Source organism: Macrobrachium rosenbergii, chromosome 9, assembly GCF_040412425.1.
Source record: "Macrobrachium rosenbergii isolate ZJJX-2024 chromosome 9, ASM4041242v1, whole genome shotgun sequence".
Classification (NCBI taxonomy): Eukaryota; Metazoa; Arthropoda; class Malacostraca; order Decapoda; family Palaemonidae; genus Macrobrachium; species Macrobrachium rosenbergii.
The window spans coordinates 61,977,076-61,983,384 of NC_089749.1; the positions used below are offsets into that span (position 1 = coordinate 61,977,076).

The 6,309-nt window shown below is 34.5% G+C and overlaps 1 pseudogene; it reads left to right on the forward strand.

The window, feature by feature from the left end:
* LOC136842131 (uncharacterized) overlaps window positions 1–463 on the forward strand; it is a 1,290-nt pseudogene extending 827 nt beyond the window's left edge.
* Window positions 464–6,309: the final 5,846 nt, after the last annotated feature.

Consider the following 6,309-nt stretch of genomic DNA (forward strand, 5'->3'; position numbering starts at 1 on the left):
CTAAAGGAAGAGAAGGATTATTGTCTCCATTTTGATGGGAAAAGATTAGTGAAACAGGAATACCAAGTGGTCTGCATCAAAAGTGCAACTAGAGATGTAAGACTAGGGGTTGTACAGTGCAAAAGTGGATCTTCAAAAGATATATATGATGCACTCTGAGAAAGTTATTGATGAATATGATGCCTGGTCAAGCATTAAAATGATTGTGTGTGACACAACTGCCGTAAACACTGGACGTTCAAATGGTGTGGTTGCAAGAATTCAGAGAACTATGAATGAAAAGGGCTTAGACGTGCCTTAATACATTGGGTGTCAGCATCACATATTGGACAGAATATTGAGGCATGTTCTTGACTTCTATGTTTCTGAAACAACTACAAAGCCGAGTCTGAACTACAAATTCGTCGATGAACTGTTAGAAAATTATAATAATCTACAAACTGAGTACAAGGCAGAGACTCAAATGGAAAAGACTGAGAACTCGGGTTGGAGAGATGACTTCAAGTTCTTATATTAACCATGCAAAGCATTCCAGCATTACAAGAAGCAAGATTCATTCCCAATTATCAAATGGAAGAAATTGCCGTCACTACACAGTGCCCGATGGAACTCGAGGGGCATTTATACGCTCCTTGCATACTTTTTACTACCATCATGGCGTAATATTTGGAACGTCCAGTGAGTTTCATCGCCAACAGCTGGCAAGAAGCGTGGTTCACTGATCAAAAATTCAAGGAAACCAGCTACAAGGACCTCCACTTTGGAATTACAGAGTTGAGATGTACCAGTGCCCTAAAAATGCTTGAAAACTCATTGGAACAGGGCACCGTCAGTGCTGATATTCCACGATCAAACATGATAGCTGAGAGAGCTGTTAAAGTGATGGAAGAATTTAGTGAAATATGCAAAAAGACAAGTATTTAAACGATCGGTTTGTTGTCACCAACAATATCTAGTTTGAGATTTTTTTGCACCAATATCAGATAGGCCTATTGAAATGTTTCATACAAAAATGGCTTGTGTGGGGACATATTTTCAAATTTGAATAAAATGAATTAGGTTTTTGTGATTAGTACCAAAATGTTCAATAAATCTCATACCAGGCAAATTTTTTTATTTTGAGTCATAACCTAATAATATATATATATATATATATATATATATATATATATATATATATATATATATATATATATATATATATATATATATATATATATATATATATATATATATATATATATATATATATATATATTATTAATAAAGCAGTTCAACCTCTCTTCCTTGCTTCTTAGTAGAAAAATAAATTAATCTTCTCTTAAAGCATGAGAAAGAGGAGAGCAGGAAGAAGCAGGGGTTGTTTTCAAACTAAGCTCGCCAACTGACTGAGGGGTGGGAATTTTAAACTTCATGAAGGGGGTATGCGGTTTTGCCTTGCCACACCTTAGATATACAGTCCTTAAAACCCACTTTTCCTTGAACTAAGTACTGGCGATTTTTTGTCATTTTCCAGATGATACACGCGACCACCGCTGTCTAAATTACGCTTGGGGAGGAGCCTCAAAGGACGCGACCCAAGCCAAACCGATATCAGTGACTTTCAGCTCAGTGAACATAGCAAACGGACGTGTTCAGTGCTTCCTCTAAGCACTCTTTCTTCCTCCCCGTTTGTCTCCATCACGTGGGAAGACTGCTATTCCTAGCGGACCAAGGAAGCTTAATGCAACTGACCATTGCACTCTTTAACCCAGCGATAAGTAGGATCGTGACAATTACTCCCAGTTTTCTTTCTCTTCAACTGAATTTCTCCTTTTTCTTGTTCAAATTTTCATCTCTAAAAAAGAAGTCCCTAACTAAAAACCCCTAGTAAAGCATATGCCCTTTATGAAGTCATATATTAAATGCATTCATGGTTGTCTAGTGAAATAACATAACTTACCCTCCATGGTGTTAGAAGTACTATTCCTGATATAAGATACATCCCTTGTGAGAGCTTCTTTGTGCAAGATTGTCATCTGGATACTTATTTTCCAGGCGTGTATATATACCTTGAGCCTGGAAATTACCTCTTACTTGGAGAAAAATCTGCATCATCAGTGCCAAGAAGCCACAGTTCAACGATTCACTGAAATCAGCTGCTTTATAAAAGTGATTGAAGAGGTGTATTAAATCTGTTGTGATCATTTCGTTTACCATTGAGGTATCTGTCTTGATTAGAACTAATATTTTGAGCTGCTGTTAGCTCCTGTAAATAATCCACTTCGTTTTATTTTAGTGTTGTTGAATGTAGTTTTCAGCAAGTTTAATTAATTAAGCCACGTGGTTGTATAATAAACTTATATTTTGTTATACTGGTTTTCACCTGGCAACCATATCCATTTCATTCTGTCCTTTAGAGCTTTATTTGGCCTTTAACTGACAGAGTTACGTGGGTCTTAGGTAGAGCAAGGTAATATAACTCCAATTAATTGATTGTTAAAGTAAATAACTGACATACCCACGTAATATATATATATATATATATATATATATATATATATATATATATATATATATATATATATATATATATATATATATATATATATATATATATATATATATATAATATACATATACACACACATATATATATATATATATATATATATATATATATATATATATATATATATATATTATATATATATATAATATTTATAAATTAAGCTACTTTCATCTTTAATATCCAATTCGCTCTAAACATATATGAAAATATATTATTTCCGGAGTGTAGAGCTTTTGATATTAAAGGACGTTTGTAGCTTAATGCTTGTATATGAATCACGGTAATGTGATAAAACTTCATATATATATATATATATATATATATATATATATATATATATATATATATATATATATATATATATATATATATTTATGAATTTTAGGCCTTCCGCCATTTGAAAAATATAATATATTTTAATGAAATACACTCCCCAACTTAACTAAAGGTGTTTGAGTGGAGTTTTCCAGCCAAAGCCGGCAGGAAATGCCCAGGACTTCTTCTCCCCTATTGTAGATGCCTTCTCATTCCTTTGCTACTCCCTAAGTCTTTATCTGACACTTTATTTTTGCTCTTATACTGGCGCAGAATCCTTCCCGTTCCAGATTACACCAGTGAAGACGAGATCAAACTGGCCACCAGCCAGTCACGTGACCCTAGACAGGGGTCAGAGATTGCCCTGGGAATGAAGCCGGGTGCCAGAAGCTGGCGTATAGCTACACAGTTAACATCGCTCTGTCAGAGAGAGCGAATTGCCGTGGGAGACGCCTTCCCTATCCCACCTAATACCTAACGTGCAGCACTGCAGTAAAGGAAATCATAAGTGCTAACTGGGACTCAACTTGCTCTGGAACTACGGGAGTAGATCTCAGGTCAAACAGGTGTCTGGATAGGGGAGGATCTTTGCCCAGTCATATTTTTATAATTCTCTCTTCTTTCAATTTCAAGTTTTACCTTCCTTATGAACCCTTTTTTGATTGGCAATCCGTGGTTAAATGTCCATTTGCTAAATGAGTTACCTTTTGCTGAATTTAATAAGTGAATTTAAGTGTCTCCTCCAGTCTTAGACTTTGTTCATTCACTTGTTACACCTACATGTTAATTTTAATAACTAACGAATCTCTCTCTGCATTTTCAGGAGACTAATTCATGTGTGCAATCGCCTCTGACTTTGCATCCCGGTTACCAGTTCGCTGATTTAATATATTCAAGCCCGGTGCACATAAACAGATAATTGTGAGTACTTTAGGATACCATTCCCTGAAAATATATTTATAGCTGGATCTAATTGTTCCGTTGTCATTTTAGCTATAATTAATTATGTTTTCCCTGTAATCATTCGTTACTGAATTGTAAGTCCCTATGAAATTTAATTATACTTATTTCCACTTGCTCTATGTGTAAATAAACCTTAGAATTTACTCCCTCGGGTCTCTCTGACGACCGTCCATTTCTTGTTTCCTCTTGTAAATTACAAGTAGCGAGCCCTTTGTCTCAAGGCCAGGTAAGATTTCAGTATTATTATTGTACCTCGGCTCGCACTTGCAACAATATACGTAATCGATATACTGTATATATGTATGTGTATATATTTTATTACAGTTCCTCGCTGGGTGAGCGGGTTCCTTTCTCAGCTACCACTCTGTTGGTCGAGAGTTCGAATCTCCGACCGGCCAGTGAAGAACAAGAGGAATTTGTTTCTGGTGATAGAAATTAATTTCTCGCTATAATGTGGTTCGATTCCACAATAAGCTGTAGGTCCCGTTGCTAGGTAACCAATTGGTTCTTAGCCACGTAAAAATAAATCAATCCTTCGGGCCAGCCCTAGAGAGCTGTTAATCAGCTCAGTGGTCTGTTAAACTAAGATATACTAACTTTATAATATATATATATATATATATTAACTTTATATATATATATATATATATATATATATATATATATATATATATATATATATATATATAATATGTAATGTGTGTGTGTGTGTCTGTGTATACATACACACGCACACACACACACACACACACACACACACATATATATATATATATATATATATATATATATATATATATATATCCACACATCAGAGGGCACTATAGTAGGCAGGAGGAGGGCGCAGGAACACATACAGGACCAGTACATACATTTATTCGTCTACGCGTTTCTTGACCCGTGGTCACATCATCAGGACATCATCTACAGTTATAAATTAAAAGGGACATTCAGCACAAATAGTTAAAAGTAAATATACACAAAACATAAAAAAACTTAAAATAGAAAATCAGTTGAACTTAAACAATCGCTCTTAAATACATTTACACATTAAAGAACCAGTAAAAGAAATCTTAAAATGTAAACTTAAAATGAACTTAATAAAAACTGAGCTTAATAAAAGGAACTTAAAATAAACTTAAAAGGTAGAGCAGAAGGCGCACCTCTCATGATGAAAGAGGAAAACACACTAAAAGAAAACAGCATAAAAACAGGAGGAGGAGGCGGACAAATGTAAACAAACAATCGCATCATGCTATGAATAGGAACAGCCGATGATTGGCAATTTAGCGCCGGTACAATTCTTTGATGTTGAGACTCTCAAGAGAAGCAGTTCTCCAGGTTCCTTTAGCTTGGCCAATTATTCTAAAGTTATTGTATTTTATTGGCGTCTTGCAACCTCTAGCGTGGGATCTTATATTTGAAAGTTCGGGATTAGATAATCTGCAACCCGTACGATAACTCACGCCCATGTGAGAATCGGCCCTGACCTTGAGGAGACGCCGAATCGAACCAACGTAATTCCTGGAACTACATCCGGGGCACGTATACTCATATACGACGCCCGACGTCATCAAGGGACAGAGCCGATCCTTGAAGGGAAACAAAGAACCAATGGTTTTAGGATTTTTTGTATTAATTTAATGTCAAGAGCACCAATATGTTTTGAATAATTTTAGAAAGCTCCTTAGCAAAATTTTGATTGTCAGGTAAAAACAGAGGCTTGCATATATAGTAAGTTTAGGTACATTGCATTTAGGCATTATGGGTGCAAGTTTTTTATCAAGAACTTTTCTAATAACCTTAAATACTAAACGGGCAGGAAACAGTTGTTATGAAAGTACTGCTTAAGGAAGAATTTCAGAATGAAAAGAAAGCCAGTTAGAAGTTAGAGATAGAGCCCGATGTACTAAGGTATGAACAGAGTTAATTTTAAAGTTAATAAAACAAGAACTATAAAATTGGAGCCGAGACCAGTGAATGTACTTTTCCTAAAAATAGTCGTATTAAAATTGTCATTATCTTTAGTAACTAAAACATCAAGGAAAGCCAACTTATCGTCTTTCATCCTGAGAGGTGCGCCTTCTGCTCTACCTTTTAAGTTTATTTTTAAGTTCCTTTTTATTAAGCTCAGTTTTTATTAAGTTCATTTTAAGTTTACATTTTAAGTTTTCTTTTACTGGTTCTTTAATGTGTAAATGTATTTAAGAGCGATTGTTTAAGTTCAACTGATTTTCTATTTTAAGTTTTGTTTTATGTTTCGTGTATATTTACTTTAACTATTTATGCTGAATGTCCCTTTTTTGTTTATAACTGTAGATGATGTCCTGATGATGTGACCACGGGTCAAGAAACGCGTAGACGAATAAATGTATGTACTGGTCCTGTATGTGTTCCTGCGCCTTTCTCCTGCCTACTATATATATATATATATATATATATATATATATATATATATATATATATATATATATATATAT